General features: G+C 39.3%; 1 protein-coding gene across 5 annotated transcripts in view; it reads left to right on the top strand.

Moving 5' to 3' along the window:
• WWP1 (WW domain containing E3 ubiquitin protein ligase 1) overlaps positions 1-12,516 on the top strand; it is a 118,715-nt gene that overhangs the window by 22,758 nt on the left and 83,441 nt on the right. For 4 of the 5 annotated variants that reach the window (XM_003782505.2, XM_023517591.1, XM_023517590.1 and 1 more), the window contains one exon: positions 3,560-3,655. The exons of the other annotated variant lie outside the window; for it this stretch is intronic. The gene's annotated coding sequence lies outside the window, so the exon portion shown is untranslated. The remainder of the gene's footprint in view (positions 1-3,559; positions 3,656-12,516) is intronic. 5 annotated transcript variants of the gene reach the window in all.

The raw sequence follows: 12,516 nt of genomic DNA, 5'->3' as shown, positions 1-12,516 counted from the left end.
AACAAGTTGGGAGTTCCTAGTGGGAAATCCAGAACAGTGGGAGTCATAAAGTGGGGGACAAGGAAACAGAACAGGAGAAAAAAATGGATTGGCTAATCTCAGTTACTTCAGGTAACTTTTTTTTGTTAAAGCAGAGGGAACTTGACTCAGGTAAACTGGAATCTCCTGTTTGAGGATCTGCTTCCATAACGTTTCAGTTTAATTATATGACATTTAGCCTGAGTGTTGGTTCCGTCCATCTGTTGTTCCTGGTGAAAGAGCTCAGTTCAAAACAGTGGCCTCCTATAATTTTTGTTTAATAAGGCATTTGCTGCTGAAAGAGGTTAAATTACTTGTCCGAGATCTTGTTGATTTTATTAAGTATTTATTCTGTGCCAGGCAGCTTTTTAGTGCTTTGTGATATTAATTGATTTAACTCATAGATACAAAAATTGAGGCATTGTGAGATAAAGGAGCTCATTGGAAGTCAAATGTTGTCAGGTAGAGTTGGGTTTTGGACCCAGGCAGATGAGCTGCAGGATTAGCTTTTAATTATTATTATGCTGCTTTGTAGTAAATGTTGGAACAGAACTTCAAATCCAAATAGACTCTGGTAAGTGAGTTTTCTGCCATCAATTGTTTGGTAGTCCCTGGTCCCAAGGAATTGGCCTATCACCAGACTCTGAAAGTCTGTGAGTGAGTGTGGTTGTTGATAGAATTTGACTTGGATTTCTTACATTAGTCCTAGATGTTTAGGGCTTTACATTAAGTTTGTAGTAAATGTAGTTCTTTAATTTGCTAAACGCTGACTTGGAAAAGAGCAAAACCAGCCCTTTTGTCAGCTCAGAATAAAGTGTCTTTGATACTGGACTGTCCTGTGTGTCGTGATTACTGCCAGCCTGGCCTCTGCTCTTCTGTCCAAGGTCTATTATTAATTATTTATTACTTTTTTGGGGAAGGAATTTTTATTCTGCATAGACAAGAAGCCCCTGTAAATTTTGCTGGCTCAAAGTTTATATGAAACACATTTTGTCTGAAAGGATGAGTGGTTAGTTTTGCTTTGGGTAGGTAGTTGTAACTATTTCTCATTAATTGTGGGCAAGTACACAGATAAGAAAAGCAAATTAAGTTGTTTCTCATCATGTTTTCTACTGTGGCTGGAGCCTTGTGATAAAGGGCTATATAAAAGGTAAAGAAGTAGATGGAATTTAAAGCATCCAAGAATCAAGAATTAATTTATTGGAATTAACTAGAATAAGAAGAGAATTGAGTTAAATAGTTTGACTAGTAGTTAGACAGTGTAGGGAAAGTGAATTTTATGTGTTGTTGCTTTGAGGAAGAGAAGGGAATTTGTATGAGGGTTTAGAGTAGATTGGGTCATAGAGTAATTTTAAGAGCAAAGTGTGCATATAGTTAAAGATGCTTAAAGTTGTCATTAAAAGGAACCTAGACATTAATCAAGACTTAATACTTGAAAGTTAAGAAAAAAAATCAGGGCTCGGCGCCTGTGGCTCAAGTGGCTAAGGTGCCAGCCACATACACCAGTGCTGGTGGGTTCAAATCTAGCCTGGGCCCGGCAAACAACGACGACGGCTGCAACCAAAAATTAGCCAGACCTTGTGGCAGGCGCCTGTGGTCCCAGCTACTTGGGAGGCAGAGGCAGGAAAATCACTTGAGCCCAGGAGTTGGAGGTTGCTGTGAGCTGTGATGCCACAGCACTCTACCCAGGGTGACAGATTGAGGCTCTGTCTCAAAAAGAAAATCAGGTGGATAAAAAATAGGAAGAGATTGAACATATGAAAAGGAAGATGTGAAATATTGCACATAAGAAGATGAGGTAGGTAAAAAAAATAGGAAGAGATTGAACATAATGAAAGGGAAGATGTGGCATATCCCATAGCCGCTCCATTGCTCCATAGTTGACCACCTCCTGGTACATATCAGCGCAGTAGGCCTAGTTCCTTATGTTGACCACTCTATATGTTGCCCAGTTTGTTGCAGTCCCTTGAGTGGTCAGCTTACAGAGGTTCTGCTGTGTCTGAAAAGGAAAAGAGGTCCAGATTGATGTTGTAGGAAAAGAAGAGGTAAAAATTAAAGAACAGGTAAAAGCAGAACCAAGAAACTTGAGAAAAATTAATATATTAACATTGATTAAAACTTAATATATTAATTCCTTATTGAAAATCTGAAGTTGGGTAGAAATATATAACAAGAGATGGGCACTAATACTCTCTTAAGAAATTGGGTATTTTGAAGAAAAATACATTTTTCCCCTAAAAAATACTGCTGAAATATTTAAGTTTCTAAAGTATCATGTACTGTGCACGAAAAGAACTTTGAAATTGGCTGAAACTACAGAAAGATGGAGAAAAGAAAGATGAGGTTATTAGATCGTGTGATTAGATAGGAAATAAAAAATACCTTTCTTTGAGGTACATAACAAAAGCTGTCCAGGTAGATAGAGCCATTCCACTGTTTGCTAAGGTTATCAGATAACTCACTTTGCCCAGAACTGAGAGGTTTTCCAGGATGTGAGATTAAAACCTGGATGGTCCTGGGCAAGCTGGGATAAACCTTCCTGTTTACTGTCTCATTTTATAAATTTAGGGATTTAAAATAATCTTCTCCATAGACTGACTTCCTGAATTGCATACTTCTCTGTCTAGCTGTCTACTATACCTTGTTAAGAACATTCTATTAAACAGAACATTTAAAATGAAACTTACTTCTCACCTAGTTCAATGATAAGGGCAATCACGAGCCTTTCCTGAGTGATCACTTTGCGCTTAATCTTGTGTATTGTGTCATTTAGGGCTCGTTGGAGCATGAGGCAGATGGGTTTGCTCTTCCTGGTTTACTGATAGAGAAAACGAGCCATGGAAAGGTTAACTTTGTCACATAGCTCTTAAGTGGCAGAATGAGAAATAAAATCCAAATAATGTTACTCCTCTTCACCCTGTTCTAAGTTTGGAGCTGTCATCCATCCATATAGTGAAGTGGGAAATTTCAGTTGTTCAGATTCTTTTTTCTTTTTCCTTGTAACACCCCAGCTGTCCTGTAATCATCTGGTCAAGGATCTTATGTCTGTTCTAGTTAATTTCTTCTTACTTCCGGAGCTTCAATTCAGTTGAACTCACTATCTTAAAACAAACCCCCATAGCTGCTAAAGTTATTTTTCCAAAATGCAATTTTCATTATTGAAACCTTTTAGTAGCTCTCAGTTCTCTTCAGGATAAACTTTAAAGTACTATGCGTGGTGTATTTAGAGCACCACGTGAACTGTTCATCGATCCTGTGTGGTTTAAACCTTCTCTGTTTGCCTTAGCACGTCACACAGTCCTTGGGTTCTCTTGTCCACCCATACAACAATTCTGTCTGTGCCATATTTTATCTCTAATTCTTTGTTGAAAAAATTAGACTTCAAGATGCATTTCACTCAAAGATTATCTTCTCTGTAAACACTTTCCTGATTCCCGGAGGTTGGATTATCTACTTTTTCTTGTGTTCCCCAGATGTACTACTCTATGTTTTGCGTCTATTTTGGTAATTATCATACTAAAAGCTGTTTATCTGTTCGCAGGGTTGTCTCCTCACCAGACTATGAGCTCCTTGAAAGAGGAAACTGTGTCTCACTCATCTTTGTATCCCCAGTGTGTAGCATTGTTCCTGATACATTGTAAGTCATGAGCAGTAAAGTAACACTATGCTTACTAGTCGGATATTGTACCTGTTGATAGTTAATTGTATAGCCCATGTAATATATTATAAAAATATGGCTATAGACTACTTTCATGGCTTACTATTGTTGCCTCTTAGATGGACATAGTTCCTCCCTACTCACGCAGCATTACTGTAATGCACAGATTAATGACTACATATATAAACACATATATGTATAGGGATATAATGGTATGTTATATTTTAAGTGCCACACAGCTTTGTTATTAAATGAAGTATGTGGAGCATGCCATTTGTAAGTCAGTAATAAAACCAAACATTTGTGAATTATCCACTCAGCCTAACAACTAAGTGAGTTAGCCTAATTCATTTGACTACGTTTCTACCATTTGAATATTTTTCAGTTTTTTCGGTTATTATGAAGAATGCTCATATCTGGTACACAAGGTTTTGTGATGAAATTCAGAATTGCTTATTGAAAGGCATGCAAATGTTTAACTTTACATAATAATGCCAATTTGTTTTCCAGCAAAACACCTACCAGCAGTATATAAGAGTCACCTCTGGTCTGTGTTTTTTGCCATTATTTGGTATAGAAATTTTTAGTTTTTTTCATTCAAATGAGTTTTAAAATAACATTTCATGTGGTTAAAAGTTGCCTTTTTCTGATGGGCATTGAGGTTCTACATCTTTTCATATGATTTGTAGGCCTTACAAGTTTCTTTGTCTATAAAATTTCAGTGAAGGTTTTTGTCCAGTTGCCCACTATGTTGTTTTTTTGTTATTATTTGTAGACATTCTTATAATATAGTAATTTAAATATTCACCTTTAATTCGTTTTTTTTTATTTTGAGCTATTTCCTAGTATGTTGCTTATCTTCTAATTTTTTTAATGATGTTTTATGATAAACAGAAGTTTTTAGTTTTATATAGTTAGAATATCTGCTGATTTTTCTTATTTGGTTACTATTCTTTGTTTCTCTTTTAAGAAATGTTTTTACGGCTCAGCACCTGTGGCTCAAATGGCTAAGGCGCCTAAGGTGACGGGTTCAAATCCAGCCTGGGCCCACCAAACAACAATGATGGCTGCAACCAAAAAATAGCTGGGCATTGTGGTGGGCGCCTGTGGTCCCAGCTACTTGGGAGGCAGAGGCAGGAGACTCGCTTGAGCCTGGGACTTGCAGGTTGCTGTGAGCTGTGGTGCCACGGCACTCTACCCAGGAGGATAGCTTGAGGCTCTGTCTCAAAAAAAAAAAAAGAAATCTTTTTATCCTGAGAAGACACAAAACAGTAATTTTCTGCTTTAATTTTAATGTTTTTTGTCATATTTATATCATTAGTGCTCTTGTATTGGTTTTACGTATGATGTGAGGTAGGGTTCACCTTTTTTCTCCTTTTAGATCCAGGACCGTTTAGTTGTCTTTTCTTTCTCATGGATCTGTGTGGCTACACCTGTTACGTGGGAACTCCTTGCCTTTCCTGGTCTAGTGTAGGGCTTCCTATTTTGTTTCATGTTTCCCCCTTTAGGGTTTTCTAAGAACTAGTTTCCGACTTTGTTGATCCTTTCTCTTAACTTTGTTTTCTACTTCACTGGGTTCTGCTCTTTAATCTTGTTTCCTTTCTTTTCTTTGGGTTTATTTTATTATTCTGTTTCTAACTTACTAGATTAATCTATCAGTGCATCAGTTATCAACCTTTCTTTTCCCAGTATAAGTCTTTAAGGCTATAAAATTGCCACTAAGTAAATTTTTTTGCATCCGGCACGTTTTATATGTGGTATTTTATTATTTAGTTACTAGTGTTTATTTATTTATTTTTTATTTTTTGCAGGTTTTGGCCGGGGCTGGGTTTGAACCCGCGACCTCTGGTATAGGGCTGGTTCCCTACTCCTTTGAGCCACAGGCGCTGCCCACAGTATTTTTAAAAAAATGTCCAATGTAGTTTCTTTTAACCCATGAAAGTTAAAAAAACCCAGAAGTGTTTTTTAAATTCTGCTAGCATTTAAAAAAATTTATCTTTCGTTAATGATTTTTAATGTAATTGTATTATGGTCAGGTACTCAGAACATTATTTGAAATTCTATGAGATTTTCATTATCTTTCAGTGTGTGTGTTGTTTTTTTGGTATATCCTATGAGTGTTTCAGAAAAACGTTTATGTTCTAATAGTGAGTGTTCTAATAATAGGGTCTGGTGAGGTTATTAAATGATGCTTTTTTCTTATTTTTTGTCCATTTGACCTATGATTAATTGGGATGTATCAAAATTGTCCACGACAGTGACCAATTTCTTGATTTCTTCTATAGTCTTACCATCTTTTTAAGCTCCCCACCCCAAGCACCTGAGATAGAGATTTGATTTTCTTTGAATGTTCCAGTGTAGAGGCAGACTAGAAGAAAGCATAGGATACAAACATATATTTGGTGTCTCCCCCCCTCACTGTCAACTGAGAGAGGAGCAGATTTACAGTACTGAACTTACAGGCTGGATTTTCTTCAGGGTTCTGTAGCTCAGGTGCAGATCTGGAGTCTTTTTTGTTTTGTTTTGAGACAGCCTCAAGCTGTCACCCTGAGTAGAGTGTTGGAGCATTATAGCTCACAGCAACCTCCAACTCCTGGGCTTAAGTGATTCTCTTGCCTCGGCCTCCCAAGTAGCTGGGACTACAGGCGCCTGCCATACCACCTGGCTATTTTTGGGTTGTAGTTGTCATTGTTGTTTGGCGGGTCTGGGCTGGATTTGAACCCGCCAGCTCTGGTGTATGTGGCTGGCACCTTAGTTGCTTGAGGTACAGGCGCCACGCCAGGTCTGGAGTCTTGATCCTTCCGTTCAGACTCCTTTCATGGTCTTTGTTCTCTCCACCCACTAGACCACACTGAAGCTTACTTTCCCTTTTTGGGACACTTACCGATTACTTTATTTTCATCTTTATTTACTTGCTGATTCTTCCTGAGATGATGGAGCTGGAGCGACTTTCCTCCCACTGCTTGCAGGGGTTTGCTGCTCCCTGTCAGAGTGCTGAGTTCAAGCAGAAGGATGAAAACTTTGCTTCACCCAACCACTGTCTTTGTGGAGGAGCAGCATTGCCTCCAGCAGCAGCTGAGAATTTGGGAGGCAATTGTGAGGCTAGTGACAGTCATCCACCTTACTGAGAGTTTCATTCTCTGGAGATGACTTTCTTTCATTTATGCAGCCGAGTCTGACCCTGCCAGGAGTGGCTGAGGTCCACGTCTGAGGTGACTCACTTCTGTCCTTGACATTTCTTTACTTTGTTGTTTGTGTCTCTCCTGAGGCTGTTTTCCTTGTTCTGGTTCTTCTGGCTGACATCACAGTTTCTCTTGTTCCTTCTGTAGCTCTTTTATTGGTTCTTTTCTTGTGGCTGGATCAACAGGCTCTTTACTTCCAAAGATAGAAGCTGCTCAGGTGGACTGGGAGGGGCCAGCAGAGGAGTCATGTTTCTTAGGCGTATCTGATGCTTTAGATTCAATTTGGATCTGTGTGTGGGGATCACCATCATCACTGTTAAAATCATCCTAAGAATAATCTTCTCTGGCGCTCCACAACACTGCTGTCCCCCCTCCCTTACTGGTCTCCGTGTGCTGTGTGCTTCATCTGCAGTCATTACTCCCGTGCTCTCCACTACCAGATGCCTTTCTTGGGGTCACAGTCTCTATCACGGTCTCTGCTGCCTTCATCATTTTAGCAGTCCTGGTGTCCATCGTAATCATGGCACTTGACTTCAAAGTGACCTTCTCCTCTTATAGGTGGATGGGTAGTCATCAAAGCTGTTTGTGGCGGGGTAGACTTGCTGTTTTGTCACAATCTTGATTTCTGTCTCCACCAAAGGAACAATCACTCTGTCTTTATCCTATGTACAGTCAGCAACAGCCACTCATTTTGACTCCTCCCTGTGGCTCAGGGCATTGAACAGGAAATCCAGGTCCTTAGACATCACATAATCAAAGCCTTTGAAAATCTCTGTGGGTTGCTGGGTTGATGGGGTAAATGCACTGACATTTAATCCTCTATAAGGAGTTTCTTAATGGAGCTTTTTTTTTTTTTTTTAGAGACAGAGTCTTATTTTATCGCCCTCATTAGAGTGCTGTGGCATCACACAGCTCACAGCAACCTCCAAATCCTGGGCTTAGGCAATTCTCTTGCCTCAGCCTCCTGAGTAGCTGGGACTACAGTTGCCCGCCACAACTCCTGGCTCCTTAATGGAGCTTTTTATCACATCACCAGCCGGGCTCCCTAGAAAAGCAGTGTCTAGTGGCAATTTGGAAAGATAGCTCTGGTTGATAGTGGATTCCCGAGCAGCTGGTGGCACAGTGGGTGGGATGCAGTGGTCAGTTGGAGATGCCCTGGACACATTGTCGTCATTGCTGTGCCCACTGGTTAAAGCACCTCCTTTCCAGGTCCTCTGGTTCATCACTTCAGCTGACTAGTTTGGGGACATAGATACTTCTTCACCACTACTATGGTACTCAGCTAGGGACTCTGTTAGGAAGAGAACACAACTACTTTTTTTTTTTTAACAGAGGCTGCCATGTTGGGGGGGAGAGAGAGGATAGGAAGTTAGGCATGTTTTTAAAGCATGTGAATTTAAGGTTTCGTGTCCACTCTTACTGATGTGAACATTTTCTTTTTCTCCTTAGTGATGTTTTGTCTGGTATTATAACTAATTTGGCTTTCTTTTTGTTTGTGTTTGTCTGCTGTGTCCTTTCCCTTAGTTTTGCTTTCATTTTGTCTACATGTTTATTTCTTATTCCTACGTGTTTTCTGATAGTCTTGGTTATTTATGTTTTACTTTTCTCTCTTTCCTTTCTATCCTTTTTTGGATTGATTGAGTTTATTTATTCTCTTTTCTCTGCTGGTTTGGGAATTACACCGTGTTATTTCTTTTCCTTTACGACATCTACCAGGAATTCTGTACAGTCTGTCTTCGTCCTCTCTGCCCTGTCCCTCTCTATTCTATGCTGTCTTCAGTTCTGTATTTTAGTGTTGGCAGTGTTTTTATTTAAACCTCATAATGCTGTGTTACTGTTATTTTATTCTGCCGGCGTTTATTTGCGTTTGGTTGTATGCTCAGCGGTTTCTTCACTCATCTTCCCTTCTGTGTCTCAGATCAGCGTTCCCTGGTAATTTTACTTTTATGTAACAAGTCCTTTAGATTTTTTTGAAGTAAAGGTGTCCTGTTGATAAACTGTTTTTATGGTTTATCTGGCAGTGTTTTAATGCTTTTCATGTCCTCCAAAGAATTTTGATGAGAGGCTGGGTGCGGTGGCTCTGTAATCCCAGCACTCTGGGAGGCCAAGGTGAGCTGGTCTCCTGAGCTCAGAGTTGAAGACAAGCCTGAGCAAGAGCGAGACCCCGTCTGTAAAATACTAGCCAGGTGTGGTGGCAAGCACTGTAGTCCCAGCTGCTTGGGGGCTAAGGCAAGTGAATCGCTTGAGCCCAAGAGCTTGAGGTTGCTGTGAGCTGTGATACCATGGTGTTCTATTGAAGGCGGCAAAGTGAAACTGTCTCAAAAAAAAAAAAAAGAATTTTGGTGATTATGTAATTTTTAATTTTCTCAGTTCCTTATAGATATTTGTTCTACCTTTTATACTTTCATTGTTACTGCTATTATTTTACTCTGTTCTTTTGCATGTAATCTCTCTTCTCTCTGGCTGCTTGTAACTTGGTCTCCGTTGCTGGTTTTCTGCAGTTTTAACTGCTCTGTTTATAAGTGTGAATTTCTTTGTACTTATCCTGCTTCCTTTACATACGCAGTAGGACCTCTGTAAGTTGACCACCCACAGGACTAAAAGGCTGATCAATCTACTGAGGTGGTCAACATAAAGAACGAGGCCAGCTGTACTGAGACACATACATGGTACATTACTGGTTGAGTTCATCAACTTGAGGTGGTCGACTGTGTTCTGCTATATTGTGTTTCCTAGAGTTGGGGATAGCTGTCTGTCTTTGATTCTAAAATTAAGTCATTTTCTCTCCTTGCCTGACCTTCTTTCTTCATTTTCTGGGATTCTGAGTAGAAATACATGGCAGGTCTCATCTTGTCCTTCAGGTTTTCCAACATCTGTTTGGTATTTTCAGTTTGTTTACTTTGGTGTTACTTCTAAATTATTTTTTCTGATTTATATTTAAGTTTACTGGTACTCTCAAGTTCTGTCTTAATTTTAAAATATTTAGGTATCATACTTTTTCATTTTAAAAATTCTCTTCTGGAGGAATAATTCACATAGATACTTCGTCTGCAAGGAAGGGGAGCATCACACCCCCTCATTCAGTGTAGTCTGCTCATGGCGATTTCCTCCTGAAGAGTCCAGTGTAGCGGAAGGGGAAAGAGTAACTTCACAGCCCTGGAATCCGACAAACGTCGCCTCCGCCACAGGATCAAAGTCAGCGTCAAGTCATACACTGTCTTGATAGCATGTCCCCTGGGTGCACTGTGATGAAAATAGCATTTTACATCTGTAGTGTTTGTCCCCAAACCAAGAGCCCAAATTTAATGAGAAAAGCAAGAGATAGGCTCGGCGCCTATAGCTCAACCGGCTAAGGCGCCAGCCACGTACACCTAAGGTGGCGGGTTCGAATCCCCAGCCCGGACCCGCCAAACAACAATGACGGCTGCAACCAAAAAATAGCCGGGCGTTGTGGCGGGCGCCTGTGGTCCCAGCTACTTGGGAGGCGGAGGCAGGAGACTCGCTTGAGCCCGGGAGTTGGAGGTTGCTGTGAGCTGTAATGCCACGGCACTCTACCCAGGGGGACAGCTTGAGGCTCTGTCTCAAAAAAAAAAAAAAAAAAAAAGAAAAGCAAGAGATAGATCCCACTTGAAGGATATTTTACAAAAGACCCAAAGAGTACTCCTCAGAACTGTCCCAGTTATCAGAAATGAGGAAAGTCTTGAAGAAACTGTCACAGCCTAGAGAAACGTAAGAAAACTTGATAATTAAATAATATACTGATACTGGTTCATTTATTTTGACACGTAAGATAGTAAAGTAAGATGTTAATAATAGGGAAACCTGGGTGTGGAGTATATGAGAATACACTATTTTTGTGTAAATTTAAACTATTCTAAAATTATATATATATATATATTTATTTTATTTTTTTTGGACCCAGAGTCTCACTGTGTCGCCCTCAGTAGAGTGCTGTGGTGTCACAGCTTATAGCAAACTCCAATGCTTGGGCTTAAGCGATTCTCTTGCCTCAGCCTCCCAAGTAGCTGGGACTATAGGCACCCACCATTAACACCCAGTTATTTTTTGTTGTTGTTGCAGTTGTCATTGTTGTTTAGCTGGCCTGGGCTGGGTTCGACTCCGCCAGCCTGGGTGTATGTGCCCAGCACCCTACCCACTGAGCTACAGGCACTGCCCTAAAATAAAATATTAAAACATTTTATGTAGTTATTTTTAAAATAGACAATGTCTTTTTTTTCTTTTTTTGCAGTTTTTGGCCGTGGCTGGGTTTGAACCTGCTACCTCCAGCATGTGGGGCCAGCGCCCTACTCTTTTGAGCCACAGCCACCGCCCAACAATGTCATTTTTTAGTTTTTCTTCTTGCTTGGCCATGTTCAATCATGTTTAATTTTACCTTTTGTCTTTTAAGAACTAAAACTAGGTTTTAAAAGTTTGTATTTGAGGCTGGGTGCTGTGACTCAAGCCTGTAATCTTCAGTACTTCAGGAGGCTGAGATGAGAGGATCACTTGAGGCCAGGAGTTCTAGACCAGCCTGAGAAAGACCTCATTTCTGCAAAAGTTAGAAAAATTAGCTGGGTGTCATGGTGGGCCCCTGTAGTCCCAACTATTTGGGAGGCTGAGGATTGCTGGAGCCCAGAAGTTTGAGGTTGCAGTGAACTATAATGATGCTGTTGTATTTTCACCAGGGTTGCAGAGCAAGACTCTGTCTCTAAAAAGGGATGTGGATATATGTGGTATATAATATTTAAAGTTCTTAGAGATCAGAATCTGTGTGTGTGGTGTGTCTCTGTGTGTGTCTGCTTACTCTCAGTCACGGTAGCTTATTTTTTTATAAGTTTGATTTTTTTAATTAGTGTCTCACATTTGGCTGTACTTTATCTTAGATAATCCCAATGGCTTAAATTAATATTCACACACATGCACACATTCAGACACAATATATGTAATTATAAATAAGTGAAGAGCGTGTAATGATTTTAGAATATTAAATCCCTGAATTTGTGGGATCTAAATGGAACATAGAAAAGACTACAAATAGATAAATAAGATAAACATTAACATTCATTAACATTTTTCAGTTTTCCTCAGACTATTCTGTTTTACTTTAGGAGGTTAAGGGTGGATAGAATTTGAGCCTTGAGATAACCGATACTGTATATAAGCATGGACTAGATAACTGCATTTAAAATATTTTGATAAGGGGCATTGTTTGGACAGTTGATGAAAATAGAATATGGGTTGTAGATTAGATAATGATATACTGCTAAAATTGCTGAATTTGATCATTGCACTGTGGTTATTTAAGAGAATATTTTTATTATGAAATGAACACTCAAGGATTTAAGGGTGAAGGGGCAATACTCATGTGTTCAGATAATAAGTATATGGTACATAATATAATAACTATATATTATTTTATTAAAAAAGCAATGTGTGGCCCTGGATTCTTAGTATGTTATCATTTATTTTGTTGCTCAAATTGACTCACATGTGGTTTATTGGCTGTATTCTTTGATACTGTTCATAATAAGTCTTACTTTTAAATGGATAACAACTCTGGACTTGTCAATTTATCGTGGGTTGAAAATAGGTGTTGTTTCTTAGTTGATTCAGAAAATTTTGATCATCTTGAAAATTATAATCTCTTTTTTTTTTTTT

This window comes from Otolemur garnettii, unplaced genomic scaffold, assembly GCF_000181295.1.
Source record: "Otolemur garnettii isolate 467f Iridium unplaced genomic scaffold, OtoGar3 scaffold00004, whole genome shotgun sequence".
NCBI classification, from domain to species: Eukaryota; Metazoa; Chordata; class Mammalia; order Primates; family Galagidae; genus Otolemur; species Otolemur garnettii.
The sequence above is the reverse complement of the archived record's forward strand: the minus strand, read 5'-3'. Positions and strand labels throughout refer to the sequence as shown.